This window comes from Saimiri boliviensis, chromosome X, assembly GCF_048565385.1.
Source record: "Saimiri boliviensis isolate mSaiBol1 chromosome X, mSaiBol1.pri, whole genome shotgun sequence".
Taxonomy (NCBI): Eukaryota; Metazoa; Chordata; class Mammalia; order Primates; family Cebidae; genus Saimiri; species Saimiri boliviensis.
Genome location: NC_133470.1, coordinates 26,214,808 through 26,233,334, shown reverse-complemented (window position 1 = coordinate 26,233,334; position 18,527 = coordinate 26,214,808). Strand labels below are relative to the sequence as shown.

Genomic DNA, 18,527 nt, shown 5'->3' with positions numbered 1-18,527 from the left:
AGATTCCTAATACGACAAAAGTAATTCTAGCTCAATGCACAGTTATATTCCCAGACAAAATAAATTCTTAGAATCCATAATTTTCTCTAATCCCTTTAGATTTTACTATTCTTTGTGAGTTGGCCATAAAATAAGATATAAAATGTAAAAGCTATAAAAGTGTGTAAATTGAAAAGTAAATTTTTGTCTCACTCCAATTTCCCCAGCTGAGTTCTCCTCCCTAGAGACAATCCCTTAGCCAAACCCATGTATAAACAGGCCAGAGATATTCCATTATCACAATGTGTGTATTCTTTTCCCCGAGCAATACCATACTACATCCATTGTTTTGAATCATCTACTTTTTCATTTAATGACACCTTTTTAAGTTCTTTCCATACTAATAGATATACAATAGTCTCTTGTGTAAATAACTTAAAACTTTCTTGACTAGTCCTCCATTGATACATATTTCAGTAATTTCCAATCTTACACAATTCAAAACGCAATGGCTGTAAAGACAGACACACAATGGCATGAATGAGTGTCAATGAGTATGAGATGGCATGAATGAGTATGTCTGCAATATAAATTTGAGAACTAAAAAGTATGCATCGCTTTGTTCTTGATAAGTATTGCTGAATTGCCTGCATTTGGGCTCTATCAGTTAAACTCCCATCCGCAATGTATGAGTGCCTCATTCTCTACACCATTTTTTAAGTCTGTTAACCTGATGGGTAAAAAGCTTAATATTAATTTATGTTTATTTTATTACAAAGGAGGCTGAATATATTTTCACATATTTCAATATCAATTGAATTTCCTTTCCTATGAGCTGTCTATTCATATCATACGTGCATCTTTGTACTGAGTTGAACTTTTCTCATTAATATGTAATACCTGTTGATATTATCTTGTTTGCAATACAACTTGTATAACACTTTCTTTTTTCTTTCTTTCTTTCTTGCTTTTTTTTGAGATGGAATCTCATTCTGTTGCCCAGGCTATAGTGCAGTGGCACAATGTTGGCTCACTGCGCCGGCACGATCTCAGCTCACTGCAGCCTCTACCTCCCAGGTTCAAGCAGTTCTGATGCCTCAGCCTCCCAACTAGCTGGGACTACAGGCGTGCACCACCACACTCAGCTAATTTTTTGTATTTTTAGTAGAGCGGGGGTTCAGCCGTGTTAGCCGGGCTGTTTTGAACTACTGACCTCAAGTGACCTGCCTGCTTCAGCCTCTCAACGCGCTGGGATTACAAGTGTGAGCCACGGTGCCCCGCCAACACTTCCTATTTGTTTTTGTCTTTTTCTTTTGCTAACTTAGAGAAAATTGGAAGTATCTCGAACTGTGTTACTTCTTCAGACTCCACCATAGTTCTACCTCTCTACAAAGTTAACTACAACATAAAAGTATCCTCCCCAAGTTAGAGAGAAAGTGTCAAGAACCCTACTGTGTTCCACTAAATGCCCAAAATGCTACACCCAAACACACAGGGCTTTCCTTCTCCTTTTTATAATCTCCTATACATAATCTCCCCAACACCAAATAATTATCCTTCCTTGATGTCTAAATGAGAGCACTCCAAAGAGGGTATTTTATATGCCTTCACTTTATTATACAAAGGATATGCATTTTATCTCCTCCCAAAGATTCTGGTCTTTAATAAGCTTACTTTTTGCCACTATTGACCCTGTTTTTAAATTTTTTTGTTTCCCTGTCCATGTTATTTCAGTATGGCTCTGTAGTATTTCTAATATCTGTGTGATACGTTCCATGCTCAGAGAAGCATGGTATCATTTGTCCTTTAAATAACAGGATTGTATTAAGATTTTTCTTTTGATCACATGTATCCAATAAAAACCAGTAAGTAAATGAATAAATGTACCTATTTTGTATAAGCCCTATTATTTTATAATTTCCAATATCCAATATTCCTTGTGGTATAGATTTTAACTTTAAGGCAGCCATAAAAGTTAAAATCTATATAATTCTATTAAAGCCATTTACTATCGAGGCATAGTATTTATGCCTAGATACTACATATCTAGGCACAGCTGGCCAGCTTGCAAAGCTGATTTGTGTGCTCTACATAAAACAGAATATATGACTTCAACTTAGACATGAATATATCATTGGTTGTAGAGTTGCTCTTTACTGTTTCACCTAACTAATTATTTTTTCACATCTTTGGGATAGGAGTCTTCTTCCGTGTTTCACCTTACATTAAAAACAAACACCTTGTCAGATTAATTCAGGTAACTGTTTACTGCTGAGCAAACAAATATAAGCATATACACACCAGCTTACATACATACTACTCTGCATCCCCTCCCCAATCCGCTCCCCAAAGCCAAACTCTTGGAACTCTCAATCATTGGGAACAGCTCTAGACTTCAAAATAATTGTGATGACAAAAGGAGAGCTGGAAACCTCATCTCACTGGAAAGACTGAGGCATCCCCATGAATCCAAATAATAAACTAACAACGTAGAAGCGATAATCCATAAAAATAGTACCCAGTATGCTACGATTATTTGGTTTCCCACTGGAAAGCAAAAGTATTCTCTGAGTGGTTGGCAATCTATACATAAAGCAGCTTTTTACAGAAAATTGGTATTAGCAACAGGAGACAGAATAAAGAAAAAGGGAGGGAAACTGAAAGAAGAGGGGAAAAAACCCGTGGCAATCATTTACAGCAGCCATACTGGCTGTTATGAAAATCCCCTCATCAGCTGTCCTGTCAGCATGGCAGCAATTTGAAATCATGACTAGAAAGGGGATGAGAGGTAGATCAGCTATCAGGGGTGGTGGGTAAAGACTCACCTGTACCTCATCACTGTGACTCCCAAATGGATAAGACTTTTCCACTATATGTGGGCATCAAGTTTACATGTTGGTAAATGGGTTGCTGAGGTCGGGGAGACCTGGCTGAAGGCTAATTAACCACTTGCAATTGTCTCTTTTGTTATTGGGACATTGATTGCTAAAGACATTTTGCACAAGGTTACATTCATGAGAGAGAGAGAGAGAGAGAGAGAGAGAGAGAGAGAGAGAGGCCAACAAGTCTGATTCTCTACTTGTATCTACAGAAAAGCACCAGCAGATTACACTAACACCCAAAAGTACTATGGTGAAGAATCACCAGGAGAGAACAGAAAATTTATATTTGAATTATTTTATACTTTAACAAAGTATGCCTTTGAAGAATTCTATGACGGCTAAAATGTATATGGAAGTATTTTTGTTTTGGTATCTGAGGATTGCCAGGTTTGATTTATCTATTAAAGATGAAAGTTCCACGCCAGTAATCCCAGTATTTTGGGAGGCTGAGGTGGGCAGATCATGAGGTCAGGATCTTGAAATCATTCTGGCCAAGATGGTGAAACCCCATCTCTACTAAAAATACAAAAGTTAGCTGGGCACACTGGCGGGCACCTGTAGTCTCAGCTACTTGGGAGGCTGAGGCAGGAGAATTGCTTCAACCTGGGATGCAGAGGTTACAGTGAGCCAAGATCATGCCACTGCACTTTAGCCAGGGCAACAAAGCAAGACTCCATCTCAAAAACAAACAAAACAAAAGATGAAAGTTCCAGTGGTTTGAGAAACCTCAGTAATTGGACAACTCAGGTAACTCATTTGCCATAGAATCTGGATAGTAAAGTTATATTGCTTGCATACATGCAGTGAATAAAACACATATTACCCAATACATAAATTGTAGATACAATTACATACCAAATGCAGAAATAATAATCATTTAACAGCTTTGCAAATACGTTTATTTGCAGACTGTTAAACCTTTACTTCTGAAATTTTATGCCAGTTTTGATATGGAAATGGAAAATGAGAAGCTTAATATTTAAAAGGCATAACATAAAATTTTTAAATCATTTCTGAGGTGAGCTGAATGCTCTGAATAGAGTAATTCTCCCATCAAAATGCTATTAACATCTAAGGATAATCTATTTGATGAATTTAAAAATGCTAAGAACCAATGCCTTTTCTTTTTCTAAACAGTTACTTTGTTCAAGTGCTTTGAGACTCAAGTTTTAAGGATCTAAAAGGCTCTGTGGAAAATTGCTTTCTAATTTATTTTTCTTTCTGTGTCAAAGATTCACCAGACAGATCCCTGAGATGTCATTTTTTCAGCGCAAAGTCACTCTCGCGTGGGTTTCTATGGCAGCCATTTGCAAAAATTTTAATACACCTATCAACTTTCTATTCCAGTGTTGACTGCAAGCATCAGTGTCAGGAAGACTGTATTTGTCTTGACAAGTCTCCATCTGAATATAATACATATACAGTTATACCCCTAAGCTGTAAGTCACCTTAACACTAGAAACAAATAGATAACAGGTACACACATGGAATTACACAACGTTTACATGTGTTGGGGAAAGGGAAACGGAGGGGAGGGAAACTCTTTCATATTTCAAGACCCCTTAGAGGTAGAGATGCAATCTTCTCTTCCTATGAGTGTCACTCAAAAGGCATAAAGAGCTGAAATTACATCATTATTTCATGAAAGGGGAAAAACTCAATACAGTCTCTAAATGAGTGACTGAATTAGGGAAGGCTCCACGTCCTAGGTAGACTAAATCTTCAGAGGTAGATGAGAGAAAAAATATTAGAAAACTGAGATAAAATACAAAAGCAGCAGGAAAGGGAACAAGTCATCTTTACTTTTGAAGTTAGAATCACAAGTTTAGAAAGTTTCATATCTCTGTTTCCATTCATTCCATCTGTTCTAAGAATGGAGGTGTTGGTTATGGTATGGTAAAGTTGGTCCAGCCAAAGGGGAAAAAGAGAAAGTGATTTGAGAGGATGAAATTTCTTACTCTCATAGGTCCCAGAGAGAGAGTGACTGCATCCCATGCAGGGACACACCACGGCATGACCAGTGAGTGCTTGACCTAATAGGTCAGGAGCAGAGAGACCATGAGGACTTGTGATTGGTGCCAGGGAATTTCACTGGGCAATTTGAAAGCAAAAAAAGCAAAGTGGGTGGTTGTGGAGTCAGAAAGCAGCTGTTGGGTTTATTTTCAAGGGATTTCAGCTGATTTTGAATGTGGACTCAAAATTAGGGCAGTGAGAAGGATGTTGAAGCATCAGATCATGGACTCAAAATGAAGGGTTCTTAACATACTCCTAACACTTTGCAATACTCTGCTCTTAAATTTCACCAGTGAGCAAAGCCTAAACAGAAAGACTGGAGATGAACTCCAGGATTTCTCCTTATTACCATATGTGGGGCAATGATAAAACCCACAGGAACATGTAAGATCTATGCAAAAAGAAGCCACAGCGGATTCTGGCCACGCATTCAGAAGTAAGCCTCCCAGCTGGGCCTGGAGAGGAGCATTGCATGTTCTTTTGTTATGATTGGGTTTTTCAATTTAGAGCAGAGTACTAGAAATAAAATGAGGTTGTTATTCACACAGACCCAGATTTGAATACCAACTCTGTCACTTCCTTGGTAATTATGGGTAAGTTGCTTACCAATTCAAGTCTGCTTCACCATTTATAAATTGGAAAAATATGACTTGGCATAATGATTGAGGTGAAAATTATGAGAAAATATATGCAAGGTGCCTAGCACAAAGCCTGTCTCATATTAAATATGTACTATCTACGAAATGTTGTTATTAATACTATTCATTATACTTGGAATTACACCATTTTATCATGCATACTAGCATTCTGAATTGTATTATCCTTGGCAGCCCTTACAACACCTGGTGAATCCCTGTACATATAATAGATGCTCAATCACTGTATATTGAATGAATGAATGAGCCTCGAGTTATAAAACGTTACCTATCTAAACTAAAGATCCAAACAATTAAGTAGCTCATTTCATATGACTGTAATCGTAAAATAATTGAGGTCCAACCTGGCAGTTTAATTTTTCTTGTAGCATTTAAGTTCAGAGGCATTACAACACAGTTGGGAACACCAGATTTGGAGCCAAAGGCTCTAAGTTCAAATGTCATCTTTAAATGGGGCATAGGCACCCATCCTTGAAAGTAGGATATATATAGAGCTATCTCAAAGAATTCTTGGGATGAATTCTTTGAGATAGCTTAGATAATTTAATAAAACTATATTAACTAAAGCACTTACAAGAGTGGTTAGCATATACAAACCATCAATGAAGTACTATTATTAAATTTAATGACTAATGTTAACACTGTCAACAGTTAACAACAAAAAACCTTTTTTGATACTGTATGTAATCCTATGCAATTCAAATGGGAAAAGTTGAATCTTGATGGTGGGAAGGAGTAGGTACAGCCTCAGCTCTGACTCCATAACGAACCGGCTTCTTGCCCTTGAGCGAAGTATGAAGCCTCTGTTTGTAGGTCTGCATCAGTTAAATGTGGGTATGGGGTAGATTTTGCCTCTGGTCCATCTTGTCCCTACTGCAATAGCACTCTCAGAATTTTGCTGCATCTTGTGAGATCATTTATCTTTCCCTGGGAGTGTATTTTCAGTTCGAAAAAAGCAGTTGGAAAAAAAAAATGTTATATAGAGAATGTCACTTTGCTGTCAACTTTCTAGTATCAAGTCTATTCCATATACAATAAGGCAGAAGTACAGTAAAACATCCTGATGCTATTTCTTTTTAAGGCCCCTTCACATTTACCATTTCCATTGGAATTGAACTCAGAAAACAGTAAAGAAGCTAGGAGATACTCAAGAGAGCCCTTTTTAGCTCTCAGCTATTCAGTAAGCCCTCTGTTTGCAACAATTGTGGTAGCAAGATCTTTGTCATATCACATCTCCCTACTGTATTGCCTGTTTTGCTCACACCCCCTCTTTTTTCCAGAAGCCACCACAGATGATGTGAAGCATGTGGTGGCCATGTAAAACTGGGATTATAACATCAGAGAAGCTGTAAATGAGCTGGGACTTCAGCGATCATTCCTCTTAAACTCATTTTTTTTTTTAAATGCAAGAAATGAGGCAAAAGAGCTGTCCTTTAACTTGTTTAAAAGGATGAAATAATTAAGAGATAGAGCCAGGACCAGAAACCAAGTTTTCTGTGTCCTCACTCACCATTATTATCACTGTGTCATGGTACCTTTGTGTGGAGAACTGCTTACTTAGTGCAGCCCAAAAGGGAGTTACCAAAATCCATTTCTTTCATTCCTTATATAGTATATTGGCCTTAAGAATACGGTCCTGTATTACATGACTCTATTAGTTTCAGTTTGCAGAGGAATCATCCAAACTATTGCAACTCTTAACCCCGAAAGGTAAAATGTTCCTGGATTGCACATAAAGTTTCACTGGCACTCACTCTATGCAACAATGTTAAGCAAATTCTGGATGAGAGTGATCGAGAGCTTGCTCATAATTCCTGAATTTTGGAATTTAGAATTGATCCTGAAGAAAATAGTACCATTTGACAGAATATTTAAAAAAATAATTGTTTTATTCACTTGTGAAAAATACTCTCAAGGAAACATTAGCAATGGCTAGTGGCTCACAGGAAAGTGTTTGGAGATGTTAGCAATTTTTTGCCTTTACTCTTTTTAAAATCTGGAGTATCATTATGGAATGTGCTTCATGTATTAGTGTCACAAAGCATTACTTTTGGTTGAGAAAAATTCCATGATCTTATAATCAAATTTCATAAATCATATATGCAGTTGGAAAAAAATTATTTTTACAAACAATTTGTAGGCCTCAAATGGATTCAAAGTACACAGCATTTAATCAGGTTGATTTCCTTTCATTTTATAGGTGAAAATGTAGTGCCATAGTTGAAAATTAAAATGTCCATAATCTAAAATAGTGATGGTTGCTTTCATGTGCAAATCTAGGTATAAATATAAGGCCAGGTACGGTGGCTCACACCTCTAATCCCAGCACTTCGGGAGGCCAAGAATGGTGGATTACCTGAGGTCAGGAATTCAAGACCAGCCTTGCCCACATGGTGAAACACCTTCTCAACTATAAATACAAAAAATAGCTGGGTTTGGAGACGTGAGCCTGTAATCCCAGCTACTCAGGAAGCTGAGGCAGGAGAATCGCTTGAACAGGAGGCAGAGGTTGTAGTGAGTAGAGATTGTGCCACTGCACTCCAGCCTGGATGACAGAGTGAGACTCCATTTCAAAAAAAAAAAAAAAAAACCATTATGTACCTATATACTACTATGTGGTAGGCAGACTAATGCCTCCCCCCACACACAGAGAGACACATGTCCTAATCCCTAGAACCTGTGACTCTGTGAGGCTACATAGTAAAGGTACAGTAAGGTTACAGATGGAATTAATGTTGTTAATCAACTGCCCTTAAAGAAATAGTAGCCTAGATTATCCAGGTGAATTGCATTTAATAATAACCATCCTTAAGTGGAAGAAGGAAGCAGGAGTCGGAGAGGCAGATATGACTACGTGTGAAGAACAATCAGAAAGATGCAATGTTATCAACTTTAAAGATTGAAGAAAGGTGCCATAAGCCACGGGAATGTGGTCAGCCTCTAGAATATAGGGTGTCCAATTTTTTGGCTTCCCTTGGCCACAATGGCAGAAGAAGAATTGTCTTGGGCCACAAATAAAATAACTAACACTCATGATAGCTGATGAACTAAAAAAGAAATAGCAAAAAAAAAAAAAAAAAAAAAAAAAAAAAAAAAAAAAAAAAACTTATAATTGTTTAAGAAAGTTTACAAATTTGTGTTGGGCCCCATTCAAAGCCATCCTGAGCTGCATGCAGCCTGCAGGCTATGGGTTGGACAAGCTTGCTCTAGAAGTTGGAAAAGGCAAGGAAACCGATTCTTTCCTAGAGCCTCCAGAACAAAATGCAGTCCTGCTGACACGTTGATCAGTAAGACCTGTGTCAGTATGCTAATAAAATTACGGTATTTTAAGCCACTAAGCCTTTGGTAATTTGTAACTGCAGCAATAAAAATCTAATGCACACTACTTATTTTTAACTTGCCATTTGATTAACTGGAAATTGAATGTGTCATGATATTCAAAAAGAGCTCCATTTTAAAATATTATATTTCTTCCAGCAATGTCATTTAGTTATAACACTTCTATCACATAAGAAAGCAGCACTTACGACAAGGAAACATGCATTGTACTTTCTGCAACAAAGATTAGACAACCCAAGAGAAATTCAACATAGACTAGTATTGAATGAGTCAGACTATAAATTTTAACATAGATCATGGAGAAAAATGTTTTACTATCAATATTTTCAATTTTTCAGATTGGAAGGCATATATGGTACCTAAAACTTATATTTAAAGGTTGTCACACACACACACACACACACACACACACACACACACACAAACACACACACTCACACACACATATAAAATTATTATACCTTAAGTTCTGGGGCACATGTGTAGATCTTGCAGAATTGTTACATAGGTATACACAGGCCATGGTGGTTTTCTGCCTTCATCCCCTTGTCACTTACATTAGGTATTTCTCCCAGTGTTATCCCTCCCCAATCTCCCTACCCCTCCCTATCCCTCCCCTAGCCCCCATACCCCAAAAGACCCCAGTGTGTGATGTTCCCCTCCCTGTGTCCATGTGTTCTCATTGTTCAACACCCACCTATGACTGAGAACCTAGGCAATACGATCCAGGACATAGGCATAGGCCAGGACTTCATGACTAAAACACCAAAAGCAATGGTAACAAAAGCCAAAACAGACAAATGGGATCTAATTAAACTGAAGAGCTTCTGCACAGCAAAAGAAACAATCACTAGAGTGAACCGGCAACCAACGGAATGGGAAAAAATTTTTGCAAGCTACCCATCTGACAAAGGGCTAATATCCAGCATCTACAAAGAACTCAAACAAATTTACAAAGAAAAAAGAAAACAACCCCATTAAAAAGTGGGTAAAGGATACAAACAGATACTTTTCAAAGGAAGTCATTTATGTGGCCAACAAACATATGAAAAAATGCTCAGCATCACTAGTCATTAGAGAAATGCAAATCAAAACCACATATAGAACGGCACCTCACATCTCACATCGGAACGGCAATCATTACAAAATCTGGAGACAACAGATGATGGAAAGGATATGGAGAAATAGGAATGCTTTTATATTGTTGGTGGCAGTGTAAATTAGTTCAACCATTGTGGAAGGAAGTGTGGCAATTCCTCAAAGATCTAGAAACAGAAGTACCATTTGACCCAGCAATCTCATTATTGGGTATATACCAAAGAGATTATAAATCATTGTTATAAAGACACGTCCACAGGTATGTTTATTGCGACACTGTTCACAATAGCAAAGACTTGGAACCAACCCAAATGCCCATCAATGATAGACTGGATAAAGAAAATGTAGCACATATACACCATGGAATACTATGCAGCCATAAAAAAGGATGAGTTCATGTCTTTGCAGGGACATAGATGAAGCTGGAAACCATCACTCTCAGCAAACTGACACAAGAACAGAAAATTTTTTCCCATTCTGTTGGTTGCCAGTTCACTCTAATTATTGTTTCTTTTGCTGCGCAGAAGCTCTTCAGTTTAATTAGATCTCATTTGTCTATTTTGGCTTTTGTTGCCATTCCTTTTGTTGTTTTAGTCATGAAGTCCTGGCCTATGCCTATGTCCTGAATGGTATTGCCTAGGTTCTCAGTCATAGGTGGGTGTTGAACAATGGGAATACATGGACACAGGGAGGGGAACATCACACACTGGGGTTTTTGGGGGGTAGGGTGCTGGGATCTCTAATGACTAGAAAGAAATCTAGGCGAGTTAGAAGTTAAGGAGCCATAACAGCAATGGGCTGCTGTTTTGTTGGATCAGAGAATGATTCCCAGATTCACAAGTGATCAAGTAAACAGTAAAGCAAGAATGAAACTTAGAAATGGAATATGAGATTGAGGGAAAGCAATGTCACATGATGACAAAAATGTATCAATATGACTCATGGTAACGGGCATATGGAGCCAAAATTATAATAATTAATAATAAAGGAAGAACAAATAAGAAGTCTGGAGAATATGATTAAAGATGCTGAAAACACTGTAGTTAACTAAAACCATCAACCCAAACCGTCCAGTCTCATTTCTTAAACATTCACCGCATGGTGTAACAATTCCAGGTGATATTTAGATAGCCAGATAATCTACCTCTCCCACATATAAGGAAACATTAACAGGGAGGAAAGAAAGGCCACTTATAAACTCTGTAATCATCATTCAGCTTAAGAATAACAGAAGCAGGTGTGTAGGGCTTTCTCTAATACTCATGAGCAATAGAGATCTACCATACTGAGAAAACACAGCTTGCTGCCAAATCCAGTGCACTGTGTGTTTGCACTCCTTTCCATTCTCAACAATAAGGAAGGGTCCACATCACAGTGATTGACTTCATTCAGCTGTTCTCTTTTCCTTTCCTCCACACTCTCCCTACAAATTTCTATTGTACCAACATGCAGAGAATTGATTACATTCTTTTTTAGTTTGTCTTTGAAACTTGCAATCAAATTATTCTATGCAATTAAAAATGCATGATTATTTTCTTTCATAATACCTCTCCTTACAGCTCTTCTCCTCCCACACTCTTGTCATCTCCTGCCCTACCTCCTTCAGAGTTCTTCGAATGCTAGTTTCGAATGTCATACACTTAATGTGTATACTCTTTCGAAGCTGCATTGCCCACTGGCAGTCACACACATTTGTTTCACAATAACTAACAATCATAAAACATGAAGTCAGAAGTATTACTGACACATTACTATGCAAAGTGGTAGTACTCAGGGCCCTTAGTATGCAAGCACTAAGGGCCTCAAATAAGAACCTACTTTAAGTGGGTAATATGCAATTCAAACACATGCAATATACATTAATAACAGACTACTTACCAATGTGTACATTGTGAGGATGTGCCATGTGCAAAGCATACAGTGATGCACTCTGTTTTAAAACTGCATACACACTGCGGTCCCATGTTGACCTATCAAGGTATATTCATATGAACGCTGACAGCATTTCATAGCTAAGAGCACTAACTATGTTTCCAGCTGTTTAATGATTGGGTGCTGTGTCTAGTTAATGTTCTTTTCCCATTAGCAGGGCCTAGGGTATCTAAAAACTTAAGTGCAAGATGAATGAGTACCTGCAAGATTGGCAGGACTCTATCTGGTAGGGCTACTGCTGGTTTATTAAATAAGCAGCAATTCTAAATTAGGCTATGTTCGTTTTGACAGTTTCTGCAAACTGGCATTTTCATTTGCTTAGTTTCTTGGAACAACCCATCATGCAGATATATTACTTGTTGAAACCTCATAAAAACGCTGTTCTTCTCTGGGCTGTGAGCATGAATTTGTAATGAACTTGGCTCTAGGTTAAAGGCAAGTTCTCACTCATTACTGAAAGGAATGGTTTGATTTTACTGAACGCCAATTTAACAATATCAGTGCAACACAGATGTCCTTATTACAAATATTGGATATATAAGTTGTTGAAGTTGTGACCTTGAAATGGAAAAATATTAAGAAAAAAAAAAAAGGAATGGAATGATATAGCCTAAGAGGGCTTGATACTCGCTGCTTACACCTACAGTTTATCTTTTCAGGTACAAGTCAGTGATGGCTAGCACAAAGTATAGCTATTCGAAGCTAACCAGAAGAGAGCTTAATTTTCTTGCTAAAGTTCTCACAGCATGGTCAGTCCCCCAATCCAACACGAGTGTGACTTTAGTAGTATTAATCACATCCTCATTCAATAAAATCATAAAGAAGTTATTTAAAGTCTGTGAACCGAAGCAGTGTTTGAATATCATTAAACAGGGAAAAACAACAACTTTTTTTCAGTTAAGACTTCTGATTAATTTTCCGTGAAGTATTAGTATGTCTCCACGCAGAAGTATGTTTTATTAGGCTATAGCAACCCAAATAGTGGAGAAATTAGGAAGTCAACTGTATTCTCTATAAAATTGATGACAAATGATTTGAGCGATATTTCCATTGATGTGTGTGCTTGTTTGGTGCTGCTTAAACACATCAATAGAGTACAGAAATCTTGCTGCTCAACATTATGCTCAATGAGGCATCAGGGCTGATTCATCAATTGACTTTCAAATGGAATCTGATGAAACAGTGGCTGGCTGTGGCACAGATCGAGCCATACCTCTGGGAGAAAAGAGTGCACCAGTTTTAACATCAGTATCAGTTCATTAACTCAAAGGCTGCCTAGCACATGTATGTCCTTATTCTATAGCATTTGGGATACTTTAACTAAATGGGTGATGTAAGAATCACTATATCTGCCTTTTTATGAATTGCTTCTATGATCTGTTTGATGCAAGAAATGAGACTCATTTGATGAAATTTTGCAAGTCGTTTTTTAAATCAGTTTCCAATATCAGTGTTTCTTACATAATTTGTTAACTCTCACCATTAAAACACACAGATACCCTCACATAAATGACACAGGAATAGTGCTTGTTACACATGTAATAAGCGTCGAAGGTTTTAATATACTTACACCTTTCATTTTTGTTAATTTTTTAAAACTTTTATTGTACTTTAGGTTCTAGGGTACATGTGCAGATCACGTGGGACTGTTGCATAGGTACACACATGGCAATGTGGTTCGCCGCCTACATCCCCCCGTCACCTATATCTGGCATTTTCCCCCGTGATATCCCTCCCCAACCTCCCCACCATCCACTGTCCCTCCCATATTCCCTCCAACAGACCCCAGTGTGTGATGTTCCCCTCCCTGTGCCCATGTGTTCTCATTGTTCAACACCCATCTATGAGTGAGAACATGCAGTGTTTGATTTTCTGTTCTTGTGTCAGTTTGCTGAGAATGATGGTTTCCAGATTCATCCATGTCCCTACACAGGACATGAACTCATTGTTTTCTACAGTTGCATAGTATTCCATGGTGTATATGTTCCACATTTTCCTTGTCCAGTCTATCATCAATGGGCATTCGGGTTGGTTCCAGGTCTTTGCTATTGTAAACAGTGCTACAATGAACATATGTGTGCATGTGTCTTTATAACAGAATGATTTATAGTCCTTTGGGTACATACCCAATAATGGGATTGCTGGGTCAAATGAAATTTCTATTTCTAGGTCCTTGAGGAAACGCCACACTGTCTTCCACAATGGTTGATCTAATTTACACTCCCACCAACAATGTAAAAGTGTTCCTATTTCTCCACAACCCGTCCGGCATCTGTTGTCTCCAGATTTTTTAATGATCACCACTCAAACTGGTGTGAGATGGTATCTCAATGTGGTTTTGATTTGCATTTCTCTAATGACCAGTGATGATGAGCATTTTTTCATGTGTTGTTGGCATCATATATGTCTTCTTTTGAAAACTATCTGTTCATATCCTTTGCCCACTTTTGAATGAGTTTTTTTTTTTCTCATAAATCTGTTTTAGTTCTTTCATTTTTTAAGAATGAATTTAGGATAACTTACCTAAATATAACAGGAAAACATGAATTAGAAATTTGTAAGGAGAAAAAAGGAAATACACAGAGACAGGGAGCAAGGTCTGCACTAGAGCTAGTAGAGACTGTCTCAATTAGAAGAAGCTAATTCAAAGAGAAAAGCCCAGTCAGATAAAAACAGTAACAACCATTGATTGTCCAGTACCAACACAACTATTTCTAATATTAAGAAGGAAAAAAAATTTTCCATGAGTCCTCATAATGTTATGAAAGACATCCATTATATTGGCCCTGCAGTTACCTCAGTGACCAATATTTAGCTATTGTTTGATGTGACTGATTTATGCATAGATTGAGTCAATACAAAGAGATATGTATTAAAATTAGCCCCATTCCTCAGATAACCAGAGGCTGTGAAGAAACTTGCTGAAGGTCATATAGCAGGGGAGGCGTAGAACTAGACACTTTAAAACTATCCATGTATTTCACTCCCCACCATGCTGCAAAGGCAGGAAAGACAAGGGTGCCATTATCATAAGGCTGGAGGACAGGAGGGAAAGGTAGATAGTAAAGAGGCTTAAATGTTATAATCATAAATAATACTTGCTGATCTATTGCATAGTCCAGGCACTGTGAAAATATGTTAAATGCTTTCTCTTATTTAATATTCAATACAGTCTTAAGTGGTAAGAATTATTCATGCTTATAAATTGGAAGACCGAAGCTTAGTGAAGTGATATATCTTCCAACAGGAGATCACAAAGCTAGAAAATATTAGAGCTGAAATCTAAACCCAAAGTTTTACTCTGGAACTGATATACTGAGACATTTTATCTTACCTTTCCTCTTCTTGTATCAGGATGCCTCTGTAGGTAAGGGACCAGCAAAGGTTTTGATGTATATGTAGGAGGACAGATGATATTTATTCATTCAGTCCATCAGTCAATATTTATACCATGCATAAATGTTAGCATTCTTCTAGAGATACGGCTTTGAACAAGACAAATCCCCTATTTCATGGAGGTTACATTTTAGTCTGTTTATAAGGAAAATGACTTTGGCTGTGTTATATAGGATATCATGGAGATGGATAAGCTAAGAGAGCTTAGTTTGAATGTTATTGCACTGTTCCAAAGTAAAAGACAATGAGGACTTATATTGTTATTTATCACTGTATAACAAATAATCACAAATTTAGTGGCTTACTTTATAAATATGCACAACTATTATATACCCATAAAAATTAAAAATTAAAAAAAAAACAGTGCTTAAAGCAACCTGAATTTATTATTTCACAGTTTTTGTGGGTCAGGAGTCCAAGCACGGTTTAACTGGGTCCCCTGCTCTGAGGCTCACAAAGCAGTATTGAGGTGCCAGGCAGCATGCATTTATTTATGGAGCTTGGGTTCTCTTCCAAGCTCATGTGGTTGTTGGCAAAATTCATTTCCTTGTGGATATGGATCTCTATTCTTGCTAGTTGTCAGAGAAGAGCCACTCTTTGCTCCCAGAGGCCACTTGAAATTCATGGCCACATGGCCCTCTCACTGACCCTCTTATAACATAGCTGCTTACTTTGTCAAGGAGTACCTCATTTCTAGCAGGAGAATCTATTTCTTCAGGAAGGGCCCAGTTCCTAGTTTGGAGGCTTTCACCTGATAAAGTCAGGCCGACCCAGGATAATCTTCCTTTGATTAGCTCAAAATCAACTGATTTGCAGCCTAAATTATATATACAAAATTTTCTTCCATTTTGCTGTATAACGTAACCTAGTTGGGGAAGTGGTATCCATCGTGTTCATAGTGTCATACACACTCAAGGGGAGGAGATTTTACTGGTTGTGTACACCAGGGAGGCAAGAAACTTTGGGGGTATTATAGGTTCCCTACTTTCCACAGGACCCAACCTCATAATCCTGATTTTGCAAAGTATCCTGATGAACGATGCCAGATAGGTTTTAGAGGTAGAACCAACAGGAAATTGGGGGAAGGAGATAAGGAAAAAGAAAGATTAAATAAGACTATAACCTTTTATTCTCAAACAAATTAAAGGTAAACCCCTTTAACTGAAATGCACAAAAAAAAAGCCATGCAAAAATAACTAATTTGATTTGGGCCATGTTGAGGGGCCAGAAGAATATCAGGAAGTGATGTCCAGCAGGATCCTGGAGAGGAAGGAAAAAATGTAGCCCTCGGGGCAGAAACCCTGTAAGTTACTTGAATAGCAGAGCCAGGTATAGATAGATGAGATTTCTAGGAGTTTGAGTACAAGGGAAGAAGGGATGACCCAGCATAAGACTGTTAAGTTGTGATAGAATATCTTCAATTTAGCTTAAAATATCAAACTTTTAAAATGCTTCCTTTGGCCAGGCGCAGTGGCTCACGCCTGTAATTTCAGCACTTTGGGAGGCCAAGGCGGGCTATCACTTCAGGTCAGGAGTTCAAGACCAGCCTGGCCAACATGATGAAACCCCATTTCTGTTAAAAATACAAAAGTTAGCTGAGTGTGGTGGCGGGCACCTGTAATCCCAGCTACAAGGGAGGCCAAAGCAGGCGAATCGCTTGAACCCAGGAGGTAGAGGATGCAGTGTGCCAAGACTGGGCCACTATATTCCAGCTAGGGAAACAAAGCAAGACTCTCATGTCAAAAAAATAAAAAAAAAAAATAAAGACTATACTTTCAGGGATCATTTCTATAGTTTGTTACTAGAGAAGTTTCTCTGAACGTGTAGAATACCAATGGAACCTAAGAAGAGCCCATATAGACAAGAAAATCCTAAGCAAAAAGAACAAAGCTGGAGATACCACACTTCCTAACTTTAAACCATACTACAAGGCTACAGTAACCAAAACAACATGATACTGGTACAAAAACAGATATATAGACAAAAGGAACAGAACAGAGGCCTTAGACATAATGCCACACATCTATAACCATCTGATCTTGGACAAACCTGACAAAAACAAGCAATGGGAAAACGAATCCCTATTTAATAAATGGTGTTGAGAAAACTGAAATTGGACTCTTTCCTTACAACTTATACAAAAATTAACTCAAGATGGATTAGAGACTTAAATGTAAGACCTAAAACCATAAAATCCCTAGAAGAAAACCTAGGCAATACCATTCAGGACTTAGGCATTACAAAGACTTCATCACTAAAACTCCAAAAGCAATGGCAACAAAAGCCAAAACTGGAAAATGGGATTAATTAGACTAAAGAGCTTCTGCACAACAAAAGAAACTAGCAACATAGTGAACAGGCAACCTACAGAATGGGAGAAAATTTTTGCAATCTATCCATCTGACAAAGGGCTAATATCCAGAATCTACAAAAAACTTAAATAAATTTACAAGAATAAACAACCCCATCAATAAGTGGGCAAAGATTATGAATAGACACTTCTCAAAAGAAGACATTTACGTGGCCAACATACATATGAAAAAAAGCTCTACATCACTTGTCATTAGAGAAATGCAAATCAAAACCACATTGAGAAACCATCTCAGGCCAGTTAGAATGGCAATCATTAAAAAGTCAAGAAACAACAGATGCTGGAGAGGATGTGAAGAAACAGGAATGCTTTGACATTGTTGGTGGGAGTGTAAATTAGTTCAATCATTGTGGAAGGCAGTGTGGTGATTTCTCAAGCATCTAGAACCAGAAATACCATTTGACCCAGCAATCTCATTACTGGGTATATACACAAAGGATTATAAATTATTCTACTCTAAAGACACATGCACATGTATGTTTATTGCAGCACTATTCTCACAATAGCAAAGACTTGGAACCAACCCAAATGCCCATCACTGATAGACTAGATAAAGAAAATGTAGCACATATACACCATGGAATACTATGCAGCCATAAAAAAGGATGCATTCATGTTCTTTGCGGGGGCATGGATGAAGCTGGAAACCATCATTCTCAGTAAACTAACGTAAGAACAGAAACCCAAACACCACATGTTCTCACTCATAAGTGGGAGTTGAACAATGAAAACACATGGACACAGGGAGGGGAACATCACACACTAGGGCCTATTGGGGGGTGGGGAGGCCTACGGGAAGGATAGCAGTAGGAGAAGTACCTAACATAGATGACAGGTTGATGGGTACAGCAAACCACCATG

General features: G+C 37.9%; 1 protein-coding gene and 1 pseudogene across 1 annotated transcript in view; one reads left to right on the top strand and one right to left on the bottom strand.

The window, feature by feature from the left end:
• The window catches only part of IL1RAPL1 (interleukin 1 receptor accessory protein like 1), a 1,349,174-nt gene that overhangs the window by 690,354 nt on the left and 640,293 nt on the right, over positions 1-18,527 (bottom strand). The window lies entirely within an intron of this gene.
• On the top strand, positions 17,059-17,156 carry LOC120366735 (small nucleolar RNA U3; annotated as a pseudogene).